General features: G+C 38.8%; 1 non-coding gene across 1 annotated transcript; it reads right to left on the reverse strand.

Moving 5' to 3' along the window:
• Positions 1–19,170: 19,170 nt before the first annotated feature.
• LOC123928631 lies at positions 19,171–19,236 on the reverse strand. Its single transcript, XR_006815783.1, has one exon. It is a non-coding gene; the product is annotated as a small nucleolar RNA SNORD58 (small nucleolar RNA).
• Positions 19,237–25,301: the final 6,065 nt, after the last annotated feature.

The raw sequence follows: 25,301 nt of genomic DNA on the forward strand, positions 1-25,301 counted from the left end.
GAGATTTCTACTCTAAGCTGTATGTAAAAGACAAGGTCCAGCTTTTCCACCTCATTCTTGCTATCCCATTTCCCAGGAGCGGGCTCTCCACTAATTTGGGATAGATTACCTAGAATAACACAACTCTGCTTAGAATTTAAGACCAGTTAAGAACAGTGAGGTCCATAAACACAGCCTTACCTTTTTTTTTTTTTTTTTTTTTTTGGTGTAAAGAATTGTCTTGGATCAGAAACAATGTTGTATGGTATGCCATAGTGGTGGATGACGCATAAACTAGGAACATGCTTAATATTTCTGGAAGATATATGGTAGGCAAGAAAGATTATCCAGAATACATTTCTATCCCAATGAGGACGAATTACCCAGTTCCTTAATCATAGGAATAGAAGGGGCAAGAGCAATATAATAAATCTGCCACTAGGTGACAGTCTCTTCTAGCCGGGTGTAGTACAGAATTCAGGGCTCAAGGAAGGTGGCATTGAGGCCAAAAGATCAGGTTGACGTTCAGCAGTGGCAGTAGCCAGATCAACCTTGTTAAAGGGAGCCTCATATTAAATTCACGAATAATCTCCATCCCTGACACTATGAGCCTACTGTGCAAGTACTGAATGTTTGGGGAAAGAATATGAGAGTCACAAAATGAATAATCTTGTCCACCCAATTATTCAGATCATCTTTGATGGGTATTCACAAAGGACACAAATATTCTCGTATTCTTATATCATTCCAAGATATTCATTTACATACATCTTCCCTAACCCTCCAGCTACCGATCCCATGATGTTCTGTTTGTTCTTCCCTCCAAGTTTCTGAGCATGTGACCAAACCCTTAACCGCTGTCTTTGAATTTATATGGATCTATATTTCAGTCCATCTCTCTCCTTCTTGGCAAACTGACCATTAGATGTACTGGCCAAAATTATGCTCACTGGGAGGATTTCCATTCCTCATTGTCTTTTCATGACACACCTAATTTGGACTGCTAGAGCAATTTTGACTTGTAAGCTCACATCATGGAAAGCCATCTGTAATCCAGGCTTGAATTTCTTCTTCCTTTGTCAATTGTTCATAGAGAATTTTCCCTAAGAATATAGGTGTGGGTCGAGTGACAGATACCTGCTCATGCAGCTTCCCTTGGATCTCAGAAATTATTTATTTATTTATTTGTTTATTTTTTTAAAGATTTTATTTATTTATTTGACAGAGATCACAAGTAGGCAGAGAGGTAGGCAGAGAGAGAGGAGGAAGCAGGCTCCCCTCAGAGCAGAGAACCCGATGCAGGGCTCGATCCCAGGACCCCAGATCATGACCTGAGACGAAGGCAAAGGCTTTAACCCACTGAGCCACCCAGGTGCCCCCTCAGAAATTATTTAAGGAGGAGAAGGAGGAAGAAGAAGGAGGAGGAGGAGGAGGAGGAGGAGGAGAAGGAGAAGGAGAAGAAGAAGAAGAAGAAGAAGAAGAAGAAGAAGAAGAAGAAGAAGAAGAAGAAGAAGAAGAATGGGCTGTTATTTAAAACCAATTTTACATATGCCATTTCCCCTTGATGATAAAATGCTCAGCTTACCAAATTTATGGTTTGATGGTACAGACAGCTCCCAGTTAAGATGAGCAACTCACTTCATGTTGGGTGTCCTGAGGTCTGATAGAAGTGGCTAGAGGCTCTGGTAAGACACATGTATCCCAGAGTTGGGAGATAAACCTTATGTAGATTCAGAGACAATCTACCTCAGTGTAGTTTTTAGGAGTCCAGTGGTTCAGGCTTGCCAGACTAACCTCTCCAAAGGGAAAAACAAATTGTAGCATCTTTCACCCCTACCATAAAGAAAGAAGAAAAGAGCCTCTGGGTCTCTTTGGGTTCTGGAAACAAACATATTCCACACTTAGGAATATTGCTCCTGCCCACATACTGAGTGACATGGAAAGCTGTCGGCTTTGAGGGGCCTTGCAGCAAGAAAGAGCACTCCAACAGTCTAAAAGGTGGTGCAATCAGCACTGCCTCTTGTGTCATACAATCCGGCAGGCTCTACAGTGATGGAGGCATCAGTGGTAGCAAAATATGCAGTAAGGGACCTACGGAGAACTCCGGTGGGAGAATCATAAGGCCGATGCCTGAAATTATGGGGAAAAGTTCATGCTATCCACAGCAGAGAACTGGTACTCCAGGTGCCCCTGAAATGCCAATTATACATCTTTTGAAAAACAGTTCTTGGCAAGTTATAGAGGAAAAGTTACTTTGGTAGAGGCAGAATGCTTGACTATGGAGCATCAAATGACCTATGTACTTGGAACGTCCCGTTATAAACTACATCCTATCAGTTCTTCATAAGATAGAACTAGTACATCCAGGACCAAGTCCAAGCAGGACTAGAAGGCATAAGTTAGTTGTATGAGCAAATAGGTCAGACCTTCATGTCGCTTATCACAGTTACATGAACTCCCCTCCTATGCCTTGTACTATGGCCTCACAAAGGGTCTCACATGACCAGTCAAAATGGAGAGAAAAGCTCAAGATTGCCTTATAGATGGGTCAACTCATTAAGTGTATACAGACTGAAATGGATTAGTCATTTCAAAATGGGTTATAGCTGTATTCAGAAGTGGTCCTAGAAGACAATGAAGAGGAAAAATCCTTCTAAAGGACAAACCTAGGAACAGTGTCTGGTCATCTGCTTTGGAAAAGAAAAATGACCTGAGTTTAGAATACGTATTAATTCCTGGGTCATTGGTAATGGTTTGGTTGTCTAGTTGGAGACCTGGAATGAAAAGGACTGGAAGACCAGAGACAAAGAGGTCTGTGTAGAGGAATGTGTGTAGAAATGTGGGAGTAGGTACAAAGTGTGAAGGGTGTTGTATTTCATTTTAACACCCACCAGAAAGCACCTACCAGATGCCAAACAACAGAGTAGGCAAAATGGCTCAGCCAGTTGATATTAACAAGGCCGCATTATCAGCAATCTCTGAATTGACATGATGGACATATAAATGGAATGTGGTAGAGATGGAGGCTACATCTGTGCCCAAGAGCATGGACTCGTATTTTTAGCAAGGCCAATCTAGTTACCCCTGTCTCTGACCATCTTGTCAGCAACAGAGACCAACATTATGCCTACAACGTAACATTATTTTTTCAAGGAAATCATCCTGGACATTGAAACTGTCCTGGTTTTGGTTGGTTGTTTGTTTTTGAAAGAGGAAGCGCTCAGTGGAGGTGGGGGGGGGCAGAGGGAGAGGGAGAAGCAGACTCCCACTGAGCAGGGAGCCCAATGTGGGTCTCCATCCCGGGACCCTGAGATCATGACCTGAGCTGAAGGTAGACACTTAACTGACTGAGGCACCAAGGCCTTTCAGAATTGTCCTATTCTAAAAGAGCTAATGGTTCACTCTTATAAGGATAATATGTACTCAAGGTGTGAGTTTTCGTTTCCTAAGAGAGCCTGAGCCAGGAGCTTATGAAATGCTGGAATCCCACACAGGATAATATTCAATCAGGCAGTCTGCTTTCGAGCAAAGGTACAGGAACAGACCTTTGAATATATGGGTCCAACTGATCTGATCGTATACCATACCATCAAGATGCAGCGAAGCTCAAAAAATGCCAAAATGGCAAGTGAAATACCAACTTTTTAAAAAAAGATTTTACTTATTTATTTGATAGAGAAAGACAAAGCGAGAGAGGGAGCACAAGCAGGGGGAATGGGAGAGGGAGAAGCAGGCTTCCCGCTGAGCAGGGAGCCTGATGTGGGGCTCGATCCCAGGACCCCAGGATCATGACCTGAGCTGAAGGCAGACACTTAATGACTGAGCCACCCAGGTGCCCCTGGAGTACCAAGTTTTGTCAGCCCACTTGTCTATATTTATTTATCTGTCAGAGTAACATACCAAAAATACTAAGAGTGATTATTTCTATATGGTAATTTTTATTTTCTTATTTTTGTTTACCTGTATTTTTAAAAATTTCTTAATGTGTTACTATTAAATTAGAGGGGAAAAGGTAAAGAAAACTCTTTCCTTGCTTCAGAAAATAGCTCTAACTCCTGAGCTCTAGTATCTTTGCCTTTTCTCTCTTGAACTTTCTAAAATCTGTGTGGCTCTTTTATCATGATAAAAATTTTCTGGTGCTTTCAAAACCACTTCTCTATAACCACTTACCACAGAAATCTGCATCACTAAAACATTTGTCTCCCATCATCCTGGACTCTCTGAATCTGTCATTCTTTTTCTTTTTTTTTTTTTTTTGGTCATTGTTTTTCTATCAGTGTTCTGAGTGCTTCATATAGAATCTGACAAAGGAATTTACCTGGTACCTTCTGAGTTCTAGAAGCCTGCTAATATTTACCTCAAGTCCCAGAAAGTCCTATTCCACAGTGAATCTGTTGCACAGATAACAATAATTTCTTATTACAAAAAACAAAATTAGCAGTTAAAGCAATATTTATTATCTCACAGTTTCCAAAGGTCAGCTCTTGGAACAGCTTAGCAGGGTGGATCTGGTTAAGATCTCTTACGATGTTGTAGTCAATATGTCATCTGGGGCTACCGTCATCTCAAGCCTCGAACAAAGCCCAGGATCTGCTTCCAAAATGACTCACTCCCATGGTTGTTGGCCCCCTTCTTCACTGCGTGTACCTTTCCTTACAACATGAAAGCTGGTTTCTTCCAGAATAAATAATCCAAGATTACTTGTGATCTCTGTCAAATAAATAAAATCTTTAAAAAAATATTATTTATTTATTTATTTGACAGAGAGAGAGAGAGATCACAAGTAGGCAGAGAGGCAGGGAGAGAGAAAGGGGGAAGCAGGCTCCCCACTGAGCAGAGAGCATGATGCGGGGCTCTATCCCACAGGGATCATGACCTGAGCCCAAGGCAGAGGTTTAATCCACTGAGCCACCCAGGCACCCCAGCCCTGTATCTTTTAAAGAATTAAATTTGTAGTTAAAAACGTTCCTACAGGGACACCTGGGTGGCTCAGTCGGTTAAGTGTTTGCTTTCAGCTCAGGTCATGAACCCAGAGTGCTGGGATCGAGTCTGGCATTGGACTCCCTGTTCAGTGGGGAGTCTGCTTCTTCCTCTGCCTGCTGCTCTTTCTCTCTCTCTCTCTCTGACAAATAAATAAATAAAATCTTTAAAAGAAAAAAAAAAAAAAAAAAACACCTTCCTACAAAGAAAACTCCAGGCCCAGATTGCTTCACTGGCAAATTATATAACTAGTATAGGAAAGGAGGGAGGAAATAATACCGATTCTGCATAAACTCTCTCAGAAAATTGAAAAGTAGGAATTTTCCCCAGCTCATTCTATAAGACTAGTAGTATCCTGAGGCCAAAACTAGACAAAGACATAGCAAGAAAAGAAAACTTTGAACAAATATCCTTTGTGAACACAGTGCAAAAATTCTAAAAATATCTTTACCAAGTCAAATCCAACAATAAATGGGATAATACATTATAGCCAAATTGGATTCATCCCAGGAATACAAGGGTGGTTTAACATTTGAAAAATTGATTAATGTAATTTATCAAGTTAATGAACGGACAAAGAAAAGCTATAAGATCACCTCAATATATGGAGGAAAAACACTGAACAAAATCCAGCATCCATTGCCAATAAAAACTCTCAGCAAACTGAGATTAGAAAGGAACTTCCTCAACTTGACAATAGCATATATCAAATATATCAAATAGCATATATCAAAAACCTATAAGGGCACCTGGCTGGTGCAGTTGGTTAAGTGTCTGGCTCTTGGTTTCAGCTCAGGTCATGATCTCAGGGTCAGGAGATCAAGCCCTGTGTTGGGCTCTGTGCAGAATCTGCTCGGGTCCTCTCTCCCTCTTCTTCTGCCCCTCTTGCTCATACTCTCTCTCTCTGAAATAAATAAATACATCTTTAAAACAAAACACAAAAACCTATAGCTAACATCAAACTTAATGGTGAAAGAATGCTTTCCACCTAAGATTAGAAACAAGCCAATGATTTTCATTCTCACCACTTCTATTCAACATTATTGAATAGCTAGAGCAACAGGCCAAAGAAGAGAAACAAAACACATCAGGATCAGAAAGGATACAGTTCACAGATGAAATGATTATGTATAAAATCTGATAGAATCTCTAAAAATCTACAAGAATAAATGAGTTTACAAAAAATTAATCTACAAAAATCTATTGTATTCCTGTTTCCAACAAAAAATTGGAATCAAAATTTAAAATGTCATTTGCAATAGTATAAGAAATATAAAATACTTCAGGTTTAATCTTACATAAGATGTGAAAAACCCATACATTGAAAACTATAAAATGTTATTGAAAGAAATGAAACTCTAAATAAATTGAGAGCTATACCTTGTACATGAGTCAGAAGACTAAATATTGTTAAGATGTCACTTCCCCCAATTTGTTCTCTAGATTCAATGCAATTCTTTTTTTAAGTTTACTTATTTTTTTTACTTATATTTTATTTTATTTTTTTATTATGTTTAATTAGCTAGAATATAGAACATCAATTAGTTTTTTGATGTTGTGTCCAATGATTCATTCGTTTTCAATGAAAATCCCAGTCAGCTTTTTCATAGAAATTGACAAGCTGTCCCTAAAATTCATGTGGAAATGCAAACATACTTTAACAGTCAAAATGATTTTGAATAAAAGAAGAACAAACGCAGAGGGTAAACACCACCTGATTTCAAGACTTATTATAAAGTGATGCCATTCAAGACTATGTGATAGTTGTGTAAAGATACACAAATAGATCAATTCAATGGAGACTTTCAGAAAAAGACCCACATATTATGGAAAACTGATTTTCAACAAATGTACAAAGCAAATTCAGTGAAACAAGGACAGTCTTTTCAACAAATGGTATTGGAACAACAGTATATACAGATACAAAACAATAAACTTAAATTCATACCTCATACTATATGCAAAAATTAACTCAAAATGTAAATATCTAAAAATAACAGATCTGAAAAAACAATGTAAAATGTCTTTGATTTTAACTTAGGTAGAGATTTCTCAGATATAATAACAAAAGCACAATCCATAAAAGAAAATCGATAAATTGGACTTCATCAAAATTAAAAACTTTTGCTCTTCAAAAGATATTATTTAGGAAATGAAAAGGTAAACCACCGACTAGGAGAACTCAATAAGAAGACAAACAATCCAATAAAAAGTGAGCAAAAGATTTTAATATCTTCACCGAAGAAGATATATGGACGGCAAGTAAGCACACGAAAAGATGCCCAATATTATTAATCATTAGGGAAATGCAAATTAAAACCACAACGTGATACCACTATAATGAGAAAATAGACCATCTGAAGTATTGGCAATGATGTGGAGAAACGGAAACTTCCTACTCTGCCATTGGAAATATAAGACAATATCCTAAGTCTGGAAGTCTTTTATAAAGTTAAATATACACTATTACATGATCCAGCCAAACTGCTAAGTCTCTACCCAAGAGGAAGGTCAACATATGCTTATCCAAATACTTGTACATGAGTGTTCATAGCAGATTTATTTGTAATAGCCGAAAATTGAAAGCAACCCAACTGTCTATTAATGGGTAAGTGGATAAACAAACTGTGATATAGCCATACAACCGTGTACTACTCAGAATAGGACATGATGAACTATGAGTACATACATCAGCATGAATGAATATCAAAATAATTATGGTAAGTGAAAAAATTCAGGCCAAAATAAAATAAAATAAAAAGATGAGTACAACCCATATTATTAAAACTGAAGACAATGCAAACTGGCCTGTGGTGACAGAGACTAGATTAGTGGTTATCTGGTTAGGGAGTACCTAGGGAGGGGTACAGGGGTACATGAACACTTGTAGAGGTGATGAATACATTCCCTATCTTGACTGTGGTGGTTGCTTCACAGGTATATACATACATCAAAACTTACCAAATTGTACCTTTAAGTATATGCAATTAACTGTATATCAATTATACCTTGATAAAAGTATTTAAAAATGGTAAAAGTGATAGTTTAGCAAGGACTTGAAGGAAGTGAGGAAGTTAGTCTTGTGGATAGCAAATGTGAAGTTTTTAAAAATTATCAACCAAGTCTTTGCAGTGGACATTTATTCCCCCCCTTCCGCCCAAGCAAATTTCCCTTCTTCTGGTAAAACAGCACTTTCTTCATCAGTATTAATTTTGGCTGGAAGTGACAGTAAATGCAAAATATTAGGAGCTAAAACAAGCTAGAGTTTTGCTTTCTCTTTCCAAAAATTTGGACAGCTCTGGAGTGGCTCCATGATTACCAGGGATCCAGATTCCTTCTTGTAATTTGTTGCTACAGCTTCCTCTTCATGACCCTGGCTATTCCGGTCCAACCAAAACACTTCTATTCCAAGTAGCAGGAAGGAAGAAAGAAGCATGCCTCTCTTATTAAGGACTCTTCCTAGAAGTTGCATATACTCTTTAGTTTAGATCCCACTGGCTAGAAGTTAGTTACACACAGTCAGGGAGAACGAAGAAATGCTATCTTCATTCAGAGTTCCATGTGCACAGATAAAAGTCAGAGGTAAAAGGAGAACAAGGGGGATCATAAGGGAAGGGAGGGAAAAATGAAACAAGATGAAACCAGAGAGGGAGACAAATCATAAGAGACTCCTAATCTTAGGAAACAAACTGAGAGTTGCTGGGGGGTTAGTGGTGGGAGGGATAGGGTGGCTGTGTTATGGACACTGGGAAGTGTATGTGCTATGGTGAGTGCTGTGAATTGTGTAAGACTAATGATTCACAGACTTGTACCCCTGGGGCAAATAATACATTATACATTAATAATAAATAAATCATATACATCTAAAAAAAAGGAGAACAAGGATATTGAGAGACATCTAACTAGTCTTTGCCATATCCACTCCTTTTTTGGAAATTCCTCCTCTTCTCTTACAAAGTGTGTGATTCTACTGAGGGGTAGCGGTCATTTTAACATCTCGTTGGTCACATGATGGACACATGATCTCAGCTAGGCCAATGAGTGTGACAAATATGGGAGAGGGGAACTTGGGAGGTCCCGGAACTTATGGGACCATCTTCAAGAAAGCCAGAATGCAGAGGGCAGTGAAGACTGAACAAAAGTTTCTGAAGATGTTCCAGTCCCTGCTGTAGTCACACTTGGGGCCCACTTAGGCTACACTGCTTACCCTTCTACAGCCTGCTAACCAAAGAGAACCCTAATGAACCAGTTTTAGCCCTTGAAAAGCCTTCTAAAGGGTCAGTTTCACTAAAGAATTAATCCTAACTTTGAAGTTATTCACATAAGAAATATAAATAGTCAGAAAACATAAAAAAGATGCATAATTTCAAAAATGTCACTTCTAATTACAGAAACAATTATTAAAGTAAAAGGAGGATACTTTTTCATCTGCCTAGCAGATTGACAAAGTTTCATTAGTTCCTTAATATCTGAGCAGATATTTTAATATACTTCTGTGAGAGTATAAATTGGTACTATACTTGTGGAGAAAATTTTCCAATATCAACCACAATTTCAAATGCATGTCCTTTGACCAGCAACTTAATTTGCAGGAAATGGCATGCCAGGAAACTCTGCATAAGTATATTCATTAAAGTATTATTTCAATGAATGAAAATTGGAGTCCAAGTAAAATATTTATTTATTTCTTTTTTTAAATTTGTTTATTTTCAGCGTAACAGTGTTCATTGTTTTTGCACCACACCCAGTGCTCCATGCAGTACGTGCCCTCCCTATTACCCACCACCTGGTTTCTCAACCTCCCACCCCCCCCAAGTAAAATATTTTTATAAAGATTATTTATTTATTTATTTATTTGAGAGAGAGAGAGAGCAAGAGTGCGAGCATGTGCAGGGGTAGGGGCAGAGGGAAAGGAAGAGAGAGAATCTCAAGTTGACTCTGCACTGAGCATGGAGCCCAACCGGGTCTCGATATAATGACCCTGAGATCATGACCTGAGCCAAACTCAAGAGTCTGACTGTTAACTAACTGAGCCACCCAGGTGCCCCTAAAACATTTATTAATTTAAAAAGTTTCAATACATTATGGTGCATTCATATGATGGTACATTTTAAAATAATTTTTTAACAAGGTCTTTTATTATTATGGCCTTATAGTATATATATAAAACTATTATAAAGAATAGGATGAATTTAAGTGGTAGCATGTAGGTGATAAACTTTTAAATAAAAAGCAAATTACAGTGTATAAAATAGAATCTCATGTATTTAAAAATACACTTGTACTGGGGCGCCTGGGTGGCTCAGTGGGTTAAATCCTCTGCCTTCGGCTCAGGTCATGATCCCAGCGTAATGGGATCGAGCCCCACATCGGGCTCTCTGCTCAGCAGAGAGCCTGCTTCCTCCTCTCTCTCTGCCTGCTTCTCTGCCTACATGTGACCTCTGTCTATCAAATAAATAAATCTTTAAAAAAAAATACACTTGTACAGTTTTTCAAAATTTGATTTTGAAATTTGATTTCAAAATTTGATTTCTTGTCTCTCTGACTAGGACCTTATTTTCATTTTTTTAAAAGATTACAATGAGACAAAAATCAAAGGATACTGAGAGAGAGTTGGAAAAGAGGTTTTGTTTTGTTTTATTGCAAGTGAGGAGTGTGTGTATATGTCTGTGTGTGTGTGCATGTGTATGATGTCTTGTAATTTTGACCAAGCAATACCCTGATAACAGCCATGCTATCCTTGCCCATCTGATGAAGGTGGGCTTACTTAGTGATCTGAATGGGATTGGGCCCCAGAGTGAGTTCTGCTCACTAGCCAATGAGGGTCAACAACAGGAGGGATGTCCTCTCCCTCTGCCAAACCCCTGCAAACCCCTGCCAAAACAAACAAGTAAACGTTCCAAAACAGGAAGATGTTCTGATGATTTCTACTAATTTCCTCAGGGCAGAAGTTATGAACCCATGGTAATGGTCAGTCTAGGACTCTTACTCGAGACTCTGAGGGGTGACAGGTTTCTCCTCAGTCTTTTGTAGAAATATAAAAAAACAAGCATTGGGGCGCCTGGGTGGCTCAGTGGGTTAAAGCCTCTGCCTTCAGCTCAGGTCATGATCTCAGGGTCCTAGTATCGAGCCTCCCATCAGGCTCTCCAATCAGTGGGGAGCCTGCTTCCTCCTCTCTCTCTCTGCCTGCCTCTCTGCCTACTTGTGATTTCTGTCTATCAAATAAATAAATAAATCTTAAAAAAAAAAAGCATTGCTTGTTACACTAAGAAGCTTAAAGCAGGGTTTTTAGGGGTGCTTTGTAAATTTTCCTTTATTGAAGATATGAGTCTTATCTTCTTGGAAAGACCACACAGATTTTGGTGTGCCTTGCTTAAGAATAAGAGACAATGGTTACAGCCTGTTCATCTTACCTGCTTTCCATGAAAAAGAGAGAGAGAATCATCATATAACAGTGTTAGGGGATTCGGGATCCCCTCTAGCTCCCTCAGGGATTTTCTTAAGATTATACACAGACAAAGATCTGGCAGGAGACCAAGAAAGCATCCCTGGTTACCCAGGGGCAGTGAGGATAGAGAGGATGAGGGTAGGAAGGCTTTCTGTGTCTTTTGAATATTTCACAAGTGCCTATTCTTTTGTAATTAAAGAATTTTAAATTTTTTTTTGATTCTCTTTTAAATTTTTTTCTGATGCAAATTAATGCTGTATGCCCATTAGGTGTGGGTATTAAAATGGATCCAAAAATATAATCTGAGGAAAACCTTGGCCCTGCATTTTCCAGTCTACCTCCATGCGAAAGTTTGGTGGCCTTCGACTTTGGCATACTGATTAGATGTTTCATTTCATAAAGGAATCAATTCTACGTTGATTATGCTTAATTACACCATAGAACTTCAACACTTCAGATTCTTCTCAGAAAATAAAACCTTGAATTACCTGGTGTTGAATTGTTAACAAAAGTTTGGTTGTAAAAACCATGTTCAGGGAGAATGGCCTAATGGGAATGGACCCCTTCTCTAGACATTCTGAATTTTGTCAGATTTGGAGACAGATCCTTGGAGAGATTTTTTTGGGGGCCACATTGTCTCAACACTCCTCTCCCTCACGACATGGCCCTTTTGACCTACATTTTATCATTTTGCCTTGAGTGTACACTTAGAGGTGTTTTAAGAAACAACTACATTACCTCCATCATTGTACATATTGTAGTATTGTTACTGAGAAATTGTCTGTACATCACAACAATGTAGAAAAAGCTGTGTTTCTTCCTGATCATCTTGTCCTGTTTGATCTTACTGTATTTACACTGTTAATCTTGTGGTATCTTTGCCTTCCGTTGGCCACTAGGAAACAGATAAATATGTGTGCTTCCCAGTGCCTATACAGAAGTTCACAGATGATTTGAGTGCCTGGATATTATATACTCTATTGTATATTATAGTACATTAATCTAAACTCTAGGTATTATATTTTTCTACCATTTAACTTTCCCTTTGACCCCTTTCCTCATTTATGTTAGTATATTTATGTTATATTGCATGTATTTCTATAAAGGATTCCAAAGCTCCTCTCCCATTCTTTTGTTGAATAAAGGGTAGTGAGATCCACTTTCCCTTCGGAACGTGTAATATGCTAAACCTCTCGTGACTCAAACTTGGATTCCAAAGTCTTCTACAAGGTTTCTGGTGATACCATATTAGTGCCAGTGTTCTTGACATCAATGTCAGAGCCTGTTGTCCTAACTCTAGAGTGACCATGAAAGTCACAGACCCTTGTGAAGTCAATATTGTCTAGATCAAACTATTGTGTTTTGGTTAGTGAAAAAAAATGTCCTGGGCCACCTGGGTGGCTCAGTCATTAAGTGTCTGCCTTTGGCTCAGGTCATGATCCCGGGGTCCTGGGATCGAGCCCCGCATCGGGCTCCCTGTTCAGTGGGGAGCCTGCTTCTCCCTCTCCCATTGCTGCTCTGCCTGCTTGCGCTCTCTTGCTTTCTCTGTCAAATAAATAAATAAAATCTTAAAAAAAAAAAGAAAGAAAAAAAAGAAAAAAAATGTCCTAAGACTTGAACTCCAGACTCAGTTATTTTATTGTTTTATCTAAATATTTATTTATTACTAGTTTACTATGTCCCCGGCATGCAGTTAAGTTCTGTAGATAAAATGGTAAACAAAAAACAGACATGACCTATGCCCTCAAAAGTTTACAATCTAGAAGTGAGAAAAGACACTTAGCATATAATTCCACAAATGTCATTACAGGTCATGAACAGGCTTTGGGAGTTTGTGATGTGGGATCAGAACCTGTCTTGGGAGTCAGGGAAGACTTATTTGAATTTATATCTGCAGGACAACTATGAGTTTGGGAAGAGGATCAGGAGAGGCAAGAAGCATTTTGGGAAGTGAGAACAGAATGTGCAAATGCTGTGTGGCAGGGGAACACAGGGCAGTGGAGGAATTGAAAGAAGAACCCTGTGGCTAAATGCAAACATTTGTGGGACAGTGGTGTTAACTGAGACTAAGGCAGTACTCAAGAGCAACCTACTAAGCCACTGAACCCTTTTAAATAATGACTAACTGCATAAGCTATGGTAAATGATCCAACTTTTCTAAGCCTGTTTCCTTGGCTGTAGAACACTGATCTTTAAGTGCATGGTGATGCTGAGCTACATACCAAGCTACCGTTAAAGTTACAAGGGGATTTAAGCTAAACTTTCTCTAGGGGCCAGCATACTGGAAATTTCCATTTACCCCAGAGAAAAGCCTCTATTAAAAAAAAAAAAAAAAAAAGTCCTTGGGGAGGTTCTTTGTTTTTTGTCTTTTAATCAAATTATGCACAGTGAAAGAATAGTTTCACATGTAAATGGTCTTGTGATTGATGGTCAAAGGAGAGTAGTGTATGCCCCACCCCATTCAGGTACCAAAGCTTTTACTTAATGGTTTCATTCATGTCCCCAGAAAACTTCCAATAAGCAAGACACTTCCAGCTATGTTATTTTGTTTAATCCACACAAGAAGCCTATGACTTAAATATCATTTTTAATCTTTCAGAGATGAGAAAACTAGTGACCAGAGAGATTAGGTAACTTACCCAAAAACATATAGCTAGAAAATTATGGAGTTGGAATTCAAACTCAGGTAGTCTGATCCAAACCCATGAAAATATCACTCACCACAGGGACCTCAACAAGACTAGATGTGGTGCAGAGCTGTCTGTCAGACCCTGTAGTGACAATGAGGAGGGAAAAGAAAAACTGGATCCACCAGTTCTCATTCCAAGAAGCTAAAGTAAAAGAAATCTTATCTTCCGAGGAAATGCCTTCAACTTCTGCTATCAACCCAAGTGGTAAGGCATGACCAAAAAGTCAGTTATCTGTCAAAGTAGTTCCCCTTCCTCTTATCTGCAGGTTATATGTTCCAAGACCCCTATGGATACTAGGATAGTACCAAACCCCATATATACTATGGTTTTTCCTATAACACCCACCTACAAGAAAGTTTAATACACAAATTAGGCACAGTAAGATATTAACAACAACAATAATAAAGTAGAATAATTATAACAATATACTGTAATGAAAGTTATGTGTTTGTGGTCTCTCTCTCAAAATATCTTATTGTACTATACTCATCCTACTTCTTAGGATGTTGTAAGATGATGGAATGTCCATGTGATGAGATGAAGTGAGGTGAATGACAGAGGCCCTGTGATGTAGTGTTAGGCTATTGTTGACTTTCTGAGACTATGTCAGAAAAGGATTATCTGTTTCTGGACTGTGGTTGACTTTGGTAACTGAAACTGTGGGAAATGAAACCACAAATGATGGGGGGGCTTGTCCCCTAGCTTAAAAGAAGGAAATGAAATAGATTAATCCTTCTGTCAATGAAGATAAAAGATTCTGTTTCCCCAGTTGGCCTTGACAGGGAGTGGGTTTTGCAAGACCTGTACTTTATAAAGAGGAGAGAAATGTCACCAGACTTTCCTATCTGTAGAACCTGGTTAGCATTCTGTAAAGAGGGAGAATATAACATGGGACCAGCTGTCAATGCTTCTGTTTTAATAAGAAAACTACCTTTGGAACAAAATCAGACCCACACTGGGATGGAATAGGATGTCTCAGACACGAGTTCTAACTTGGTGTAGGATTATTAAGAAGCAAGCTCTACAATCCTGCTGAGTCAATGGACGGGATCTATTTTCAGTTCTCAACTTGTCCTGAGATGCTGTAAATCTCTTGCCAAGACTTGAATCAGTGCAGCATCTGTGAGAACCAATTAAGAATGCCACATCACCTAGGAAGAGAGCAACAGAGTGCTGTGAATTCTTATTTGGATAAAAGTGTCCGAAAGTGAAGAAAATTAGCCAGCTATCTAGTCATGCAGGCAAATCTTGTGTTCACAAAAAAAAAAAAAAAGGAGGACCTGCTCTGGTGGGTCCAATTCCGTATTCCCTGAGCAACTCTATTTGCTTTTTCCAACTTCTCTGGAGAGTACCAAGCTGGATACCGTTTGGCAGGAGAATCAAGGTTTCCTTATTGACTTCTTTGTCTAGGTGGTTGGCTTTGTCATCCAGACCTCTTGCAGAGACTGTGCTCTTACCTCCTGATCACCCTTTTGCTCACTGAGTTCCTAACTATCTTCCTGGCTTTTTGGCATTCCTGGTTTCTTAAAGCATTCTTTGGGATTTCTGGTGTCCTTGCCTGATTTCTGGCACACTCTGAATTCTGCCTGTCTTTGGTTCATGTGTACTGATCTTTCTATCCTTTGGTTTCTATGTACTTCTTGACTTCTGTTTTTCCATGCCTGATCGCCCACTGCCTAGCAGATATCCACCTCCAACTTCCCTTACCTGTTTGATTTTTTTAAACTTGTTTTTGCAAAGCATCACCATTGTTCACAATTCTAGAACTGACATTTTTAGAGTTTTAGGTGGAGCAATCAAGAGGAAATACCCTTTGGGAAAAAGGAAATGCAGGATTGGAGACTGGGATTACTAGCCTCCTTTAGATCTGAATCTCAGGAAGGCAGTGATAGGGAACATAAAAGAGATCTGGATTCAAAAGAAAGATATTTATTGTTGGTCATATGGGCAATAAAATAATAATCATCTAAGAAGAATTTAAAATAAGAACCCTGAGAAATCATTGATTCTTAATAATATTCTATTTTTTATATTAAGAAAATTTTGTTCCTTTGAACTAAATGTTTTCAGCTTATTATCAAATTTTGAATATGTGAATTTAGATATTTTTAAATGGGTAAATATCATTCATAAACGCTTACAATAATGTATTTTAGGGTGCCAAATTTGAAACTAGTATTTAATTTCAAATCTAATTGAATTGTGCTATTTTCGTAGGGATATACAGGCTCCTTTTGAAAAGTTTAATTTTAGGGCACCTGGGTGGCTCAGTCGGTTAAGCGTCTGCCTAGGATTGAGTCCCACATGGGGCTCCCTGCTTGGTGGGGAGTCTGCTTCTTCCTCTACTCCTCCCCCCCTGCTTAGGCTCTCTCTCTCTCTCTTTCTCTCTCTCAAATAAATAAAATCTTTAAAAAAAAATAAAGGGACAACTCATTCTTCTTGTCCCATCAAAAATTATAATTATGTGACTCTAGAATTTTATAGTTGGAATTTTCCTTGGAATCAGAAAAACAAATTCAGTCATTTTTATATTTTCCAGAATAGTATCACCTTTGTTTTATTTTAAAGTGAACCAAGCAAAGCAACAGAAATATGTAGAGAGTTAGATATCCTGTGGTATAATTCTGGGTGTTCACCTTCATAGCATGACCTTGGGCAAATTACCCAACTTCTCCTTACCTGAGAAAAAAAATTTTTTTTAAGATTTTATTTATTTATTTGGCAGAGAGAGATCACAAGTAGGCAGAGAGAGAGAGGAGGAGGAAGCAGGCTTCCTGCCGAGCAGAGAGCCCCATGTGGGACTCAATCCCAGGACCCAATCCCAGGACCCTGAGATCATGACCTGAGCCGAAGTCACTCAGGTGCCCACCTGAGAAAGATTTTTAACTGACTCCAGCCCCACAGTCCATGACCCAGGTCAACCAGACCCAGGGTGTATTGCTTTCACCTTAATAATATCCTAGATTTTAGATCTCTTCATGTGTTCCAACTCTTAATAATTAAACCTTTGCCTTGGTCTCTATTCCACAATTAATCTGCCAGTTGCCTGCCCAGCACAGTTATCACCTCTAGGCTTGGAGTCCTGCCCTTTACACAGGTCGTGGTTATAGAACCTGACAATCTTCCAGTTACCACCTCTAGTCTGCTGGTCTGAGTCCCAGAGAACTATCTCCCTCTGAGCTATTTGATTTTGTGTCAACTTGACTCTGTGTCAACTTGACTATGTGTTCCACTGCTGCCTTGGGCCACCCACTGACAAGTGCTTTTATGAACTATGGCCTGATACCTTGAAATATTTTGAATACCTGTTAAAATGTCAGTATCCCCAAGTTCCAATCCTATCCCAGTGGATATACTCAAGACTGGTTCTTGTCCTTTCTCTGGTATAGTGGGCCATAACCACCCTGCTCTCAAGATGCCAAATATGAGATTTTATATGGTATTATCCTATAGCATCAAGAAATTATGTTCATCAATAAACTGTGTTCATTATAATCTGTTTAATAAGACAGAGACAAAGTTCAAAAAGATCTCCATTAGTGTAGCAATGGTCACAATTTTTTTTAAGATTTTTATTTATTTATTTGACAGACAGAGATCACAAGTAGGCAGAGAAGCAGGCAGAGAGAGAGAGGAGGAAGCAGGCTCCCCGCTTGAGCAGAGAGTCCGATGAGGGGCTCGATCCCAAGACCCCGAGACCATGACCTGAGCCGAAGGTAGAGGCTTTAAACCACTGAGCCACCCAGGCGCCCTGCAATGGTCACAATTTTTATAAGAGTTGGTACTAGTACTAGTTGGTACTAAGGGACTAATTTTGTTTTCTAAGAAAATTAATTTGTGGGGGTACATGGGTAGCCCAGTTGGTTAAGTGGGCAACTTTTGATTTCAGCTCAGGTCATGATATCAAGGTGTGGGATCAAGCCCCACTTTAGGCTCTGTACTCAGCAGGGAGGCGTTTGATATTCTCTCTCTCCCTCTCCCTCTACTTCTGCCCCTCCCTCACTAAGATAAATAGATAAATCTTAAAGAAAAAGAAAATTAATTTGTGTGGAAAAGTTTATTCCCCCTAAAACTCAAAAATGGATTTTTACCTAAAGCTTTTGAGGAAGATTTGTTGAAGATGTTGGTGCTCCATGAATTCATTCAATAACAAATTTCACAGGAGTTTATAAATTTATCTATTTATCCAGTTATGCTTTTGAAGTGAAAAACTCCTATTATGGTTTTTTCTACTTAAAAGAAAAGCGATTTCATATGGTTTCCCAGCACGGCACTTGAAGCATCTGTGTATATGTAGTATTTAGCCTGTTTGTGTTATTATGTTAAGAACTTTACAACATACAGTCGAATTAAATTGTCGCACAGGTTTATTGACCTACTACTAAAGATGAAATCGAGGCATCAAGATTTTAAGTACTTGCCCAAGGAGGTCACACAGTGAGAAAGTAGCAGAAACAAACAGAATCTATCTGCCTTCAGATAGCTCCTGATCACTACATGGAAACAACAAACACTGAAAAAAATGAGAAAACACACACACACAACTTGGAAAAAGATAAGGAATATGCTCCCCAAGAAGTCTGAACACTTTATTATATCTTCGAATTGGTTGGTTCTGACTAGATTTTACTGGGGGTAATCAGTGAGGAAACATCTGGGTCTCCTAAGATCTCTGTTGTCATCTGAGAGAATTGGATGTTTCCTGGATTTGGATGGTTATTCTTTGCTTAAGAGAACTGGGAAATATTTAGGGCTGGTCTTCAGAAGGACAACACTACAAATCTCCTTAATAAATGAGGTTCTGGCAGTGTGCTACCAGGTCACCTCTTGCTGCAGTCTCTACACAATTTTCCCCTTCTGTAGAGAGCATGGCATATCCTTATACACAAAATAGGGAAACCATTTGAATGTAATGACATTGACATTTATTTTATAGGAGACTCTGAGACTATAGCCAGAGGCCAAAAATATTCTGTCTCAGGACAAGTTGATATCCTGCTGAAGACCACAATGCACCATAACAAAATAAACCCTTCAATAACTCCATGGGACAAATTTTTTTCTCTTCCAGTAGCTGTTCAAAGAATAGTTGTTTTCATGATTAATCCAAAGGTGTTCTAAGAAATGCCATGATTGCAGGCAAGTGACAAGTTTTATATGATAATTTTGACATGCTTGCTATAGTCATCATGAATTCTCTCAACAGAAGTCTTTCAGTGCCATGTTTTCATTGGGGGAATTTCAATTTCCAGAATTATAGTGTTATGCCTCGAGTCAGACAAATCCTAGCACCAAATTATTATAGGCTGTTGCTTTTCTTGAGGAACTATTCCAAAAAGCCCACAATATATCTTCAGGGAATGTACCAATAAGAATAAATAGAATATAGATTGTCATTCATGATTCTGTTTCAGATTCTGAACGTTGCTTTTAAGTTAAAAACATCTTTAAAACCTATTCTGTTTTTGTACTTTTTGTCCTCCTGACAGCCTCATTTATTCATTTATCCTTTCAGCAAATGTTTATGGATTACCTTCTATATGCCAGGTGCTGCGGTAGGTATTAAGGACATAATAATGAATTAGAATTTGCTGTCAAATTGTAATCATTCCTTTAAATTAAATTAAATTAAATGTTAAGAAACCAGACACACAAAATGCCTGCTCTACTTCCTATTAAATTTCTTGTGTTCTATACTCCTAACATCATTTTATAATTTTTTGGACACAAGAGATTCATAATATTTGGTGGTGATATCAGCAGACAATTAGAGAATTATTGTATTCTTTCTTTCTTTATTTTTAAAAGATTTTATTCATTTATTTGACAGAGAGATCACAAGTAGGCAGAGAGCCAGGCAGAGAGAGAGGAGGAAGCAGGGTCCCTGCAGAGCAGAGAGCACGATGCAGGGCTCGATCCCAGGACCCTGAGATTATGACCTGAGCTGAAGGCAGAGGCTTAAACCACTGAGCCACCCAGGCGCCCCAGAATTATTGTATTTTTTAAAAATCAATATCACTTTGCCTTTTCATAGAAAATAAATGAATGCCTTATCTCTCATTTTAGTTTTTTTCCCTCCCTCCCTCCCTCCTTCCTTCCTTCCTTCCTTCCTTCCCTCCTTCCTTCCTATTAAATTTTTTATTTTAATGCCCTGTCATTTTAGTCTTATATTTTCATGACTAAGTCACAACAGACTTCGTTTTTCCTGGGGTGTAAATTCAGTCACCACCTTGCCTTCTCATTCTAGTGGATGGTGGTATTGAATTAGTACTCCAGGAAACAGTGTAAATAAATACTTTGTCTATTCTGTTCTCTGGGGAATTTCACATAAAACAGGGCTTTTTTTTTTTTTAAAGATTTTATTTATTTATTTGACAGAGAGAGATCACAAGTAGGCAGAGAGGCAGGCAGAGAGAGAGAGAGAGGGAAGCAGGCTCCCTGCTGAGCAGAGAGCCCAATGCAAGACTCGATCCCAGGACCCTGAGATCATGACCTGAGCCTAAGGCAGCAGCTTAATCCACTGAGCCACCCAGGTGCCTCAACAGGGCTTCTTTTTTAATTGAATCACTAATTTAAAGCCTAATCTCCTCCCTTCTATTCTCTCCACTAGTCCCTTTCCTGCCTCCCATTTTTTTTTTAAGGTTTTTTAAAATTTATTTATTTGACAGACAGAGATCACAAGTAGGCAGAGAGGCAGGCAGAGAGAGAGGAGGAAGCAGGCTCCCTGCGGAGCAGAGAGCCGGATGTAGGGCTCGATCCCAGGACCCTGAGATCATGAACTGAGCTGAAGGCAGAGGCTTAACCCACTGAGCCACCCAGGCGCCCCTCCTGCCTCCCATTTTAAAGCTTCAAAGAAACTTCTGATTGTGTCTCCTTTCCCAAATCATTCACAAGGAGGTTAACTCTGAGGTTACAAATTCAGATGCCTATAGGGAACAGCCTGCAAAGAGAAAAAAGTGCGGGGGGCTGAGGCAGAAACATTAGGGAGTGAGGGGGGACTATGGCAAACCAGAGCATGGGCCTGGAAAAGAGGAGTTGTCTGTACTCAGCGCAACTCATTGTTGTTGGGTGAATGAAATGCTGAGTTAGCTGATCATCCAATTTTCACAAGAGTCGGAAATCTGCATCTTTAGTAAAATATTCCTATCTGTAAATGTTGAACCACAAACAAAACATGGCTGCCCAGGACTACCATTTGCAATCTTGGCTCTTATTGGTATTGAATCCAAAAGACTAAAAGCACTGTAGGTTTTGAAATGTCCTTGAAGAATATGAGTTGAATTTGTGACCCAACCCCACATTCAAGGGAAAAGGAAGAGAAAGAGTTCTTGTCAGGGATGTGATTTGTATTATTGGTCTAATTAGTACATTTCATTAATCTAATCAGTACATTTTCATTAATCTAATCAGTACATTACTACAGTTTTTAAAAATATAATAAAGGAATCCATCTTTTATGTAAGATAAGGGAAGATGAAATATATTTTCAACTTAAAATACATATTCAATTTTGTTTTTATTTATATAAAGGAACACTGGCCCGGGAAGAATACATTAAAAATTAATGAGTGATTATCTTTGTAGGGTAGGGATAAGGTAGAAAACCATGAGTGTAGGAAGAAGACTTCTCAATCTATACTTTATTTAGTTTCTCTTTTTGAAACAGATGAGAGTATTATATATTCAAAAATCGAATTTTTAAAATGAACATAAATGGCATTAACATGCCAAATTATTTTCCATTGTAGGGAAGTATGACAGGTTGAAAAATAAATTAGAATGTGTAAAAATATACAACAGGACAAAGTTCTATAAGGGAAATGGAATTATAAAAGTTAAAGAAGAAGAAGAAGGAATAATGTTTCAATTAGGATAGCCAAAGAAAAATTCTTTAATTTACTCTTTAAATGGTATCAAAATGCTGTGGTATTTATAGTCCACTAACATATTTAAGACTTGCGTGGTTCTTATTTTTAAATGCCAATATTTACAATGTAATATTGAAATTGCTTTCTTTACTATTGTTTTATTTTATGATAATAATTTTGGACACTGATATAAAAATGAGAAGGGGATAGATGTATTTTTCAAAGTTCTTTTGAGAGCATATAAACAAAAAAGTTCAAAGATAACTGATCTTGATTTTCCTAGACAGTTTACCCTTGAATTACATAGGGCTAGGGGAGCCAACACCCCCACCATACAGTTGAAAGTCTGTGCATAACTTTTGACTCTCCGAAAACTAAATGGCCTACTGTTGACTGAAAACCTTTTCAGTTACATGAATAGTGGATTAACACTGAGCCACCCAGGCACCCCTATATACTATATTCTTATAACAAGCTAGAGAAAAGAAACTGTTATTTAGAAAATCATAAGGAAGAGAAAATGCATTTACAATACTGTACTGTAAAAATCTGCACATAAGGGATCTGCAAAGTTCAAACCGATGTTGTTCAGAGGTCACTTCTACTTGAACTACTGGAGTTGCTACTTTGTCCAGAAGGCCAAAATTATGCTACATGATGACAAATTAGTACCTCAGGACAGTATCATATGGATTAGTTTGGGATTAGCTAGTTTTTACTTAGAAAAACAGAAAACTTTTAAGTTCCATATGAATGAGTGCCAGGTAAGCACGTGAATTTAGGTCTTTGTAATGCAGAACCAGCATATTTGCAGAGCTAATGTAAATGAGAGTGCACAGGAGGGCCAAATCAAGAGGTAGAAAGTTTCCTACTCAAATTTGCGATGGGCCAGCCTGCTTGGGTTCATCTTGGAATACATAAGAAGGATTTAAAACCAAAAGTACATTGGGGCACCTGGGTGGCTCAGTGGGTTAAAGCCGCTGCCTTCGGCTCAGGTCATGATCTCAGGGTCCTGGGATCAAGCCCCACATTGGGCTCTCTGCTCAGCGGTGAGCCTGCTTCCTCCTCTCTCCCTCTCTGCCTGCCTCTCTGCCTACTTGTGATCTCTGTCTGTCAAATAAATAAATAGAATCTTAAAAACAAAAAGTACAAGTCCAGTGGTATGAAGACTCATCAAACCCACCTATAGTGAAACTCCTGGTGTGGACCCTGGGAGATTGCCCTGGCCCCACGTTTCCCTCACAGGCTCCTGGAACATGTGATGACAAGGAAAACAACCCAAGTTTGAAATGAAAATTATCTAAACTAATTTTCCCCTTCCAATAAGAAAATGCAAATTACATTTAAGCTTTGTGGATTCCAAATAAGAGCTGAGTAAGCATTTCTTCTCATTTGGTTGAACTTTTGTCCTTGTTATTCCTATTTGTTATATCCCTTACCAGGAAAAATTCCAGACTTCCAGGTCACCCTTTATCTTCTACCTACTGGCCCACCTCAAGGCTCCTCACGTCACCTATTTTGAATCCTTTTCTGACTGCTCCCCAATTTCTGAGACTATTCCACTGTGTCCTCTGGAATTCATGGTCCATCACCAGCAAAATTCTCTGTATTCCCAATCTCTTCTCTGAGTATTTCCTTCACATTGTTCTAAAGCAAACCTGGCTCACCCCCTGTAGATGGAATTGTCCCTGCAGGCTTTCCAGAGACCTCATACCACTGGACGTGGAGGTGGGATAGAAATCCTCCTTGCTGTTCATTGCTTCTTTCAGGCTGTTCTTCCTCTCCCCTTTCTAATTTCTCCCTTTGCCCAGTATTTGCTTTGTTGTTTTTTAACTCATGTCCTCTGATGTCGTCACCTTACTCATTGTGGTAGTCACCTACTCACTCATGTATCACTCTGTCTTATTTTTCAAGGACTTTATCTTTCAGCTGCTTGCATCCTCTCTAGCACCTTTCTTAATTCTAAGTCTTGTTTTCAATATATACATAGACAATCCTTACTCTCTCCTTGACTCTCTTCCAAAGACACTGTATTCCGCACTCCTTAGGCACTTGCTGCCATTGTTGCCTTCTACTCTAGACTTCATCACTTCTCCGTAATCTTGCTTTCATGTATCCCACTTTAATAACCATATTGTTGTATTTACTCTGCAAAAGTAGGATGGACTTCTCTACCTCAAATGTGGTTTGGATGTTGAGACTGATGATGCCACACACGAACCGAGAGAGTATGAAAAGTTGTACTGGGCCTGGATGGCTCAGTCAGTGGAGTGCATGGCTCTTGGTTTCAGGATTGTGAGCTTCAGCCCTATGTTGGGTATAGAGATTACTTAAAATTAAATCTTTAAAAAAATTGTATTATTTATAAAAAGGTTTCTGCGGAGAGCAGGGCAGGTTCCTAAACTGGTACAAATATGGTATAAAGGAATAAGGAAAGGAGACTGTCTTAGGGTTTTATGGGAGTAGGACCGGGGTGAAAGTTCCCTCAAGTGGGTTGGGTCTTGCTTGGTTTGTACTTTCCACCAGCACCAAAGGAGTCATCTTATCAGTTTTCCTGGAAGTGGGATACTTGCAGGGAAGAGGAGAGGTGGGGCTTGAAAGCTGTCAGTGAATGTTTTAAAAATTGAGTCAGACTCTTTATTATACATCTATCTTTTTAGCTCATTCCCTTTTATTCTCTGACTCCTACAATCCCTCAAAAACTTGCAATTCATTGATTCTACAACTTCTTCTCTGTCCTTAATCTCTTCATATTCATTCTTCCCTCATCCTAAACTCCATGGAGAATCATAATCACTCCCTTACTTACATTTTTAACTTTCTTGCTCTTCTTCCCTTGGTAAAACCTGATTTAAAAGAATTTGAAACCTGTTCTGAGCCTATGTCTGGTAGCCAATTATTGCTGGATGAAAAAGGCACAATCACACTAACTTATCTCACTTTAATTCATGACCATGAACTCAAGTGGGCCCTTTATGGCACTCAGTAAGCATATGATTTTTCCCTAGTCCATTTATCTTCCCCTTCTCCTAGATAACTACTTCACACCTCTTCTCTCCTCAAGGCTCTGTTACTCTTCTGGACCTCTCTATTGATGACCTTACTTTCTTTGTCTCTGAGAAAACTGAAATGATCGGAAGAGAATTTCCAGATTCCCACCACCCCTCCTATCCACCTGCTTCCCTGTTCCCATAGAAGAACCTGTGCTCCTGTCTACAGAAGATCCTCCCACTTGCGTGCTTGATTCCAAACTCTTTCCCACTCATAGACACTGCCCCAGCAATTCTCTCTTCTTGATCCTGCATTAATCTTTCATCTTCCAGATCTTTTCCAGAT

The sequence above is a fragment of the Meles meles genome, chromosome 1, assembly GCF_922984935.1.
Source record: "Meles meles chromosome 1, mMelMel3.1 paternal haplotype, whole genome shotgun sequence".
Classification (NCBI taxonomy): domain Eukaryota; kingdom Metazoa; phylum Chordata; class Mammalia; order Carnivora; family Mustelidae; genus Meles; species Meles meles.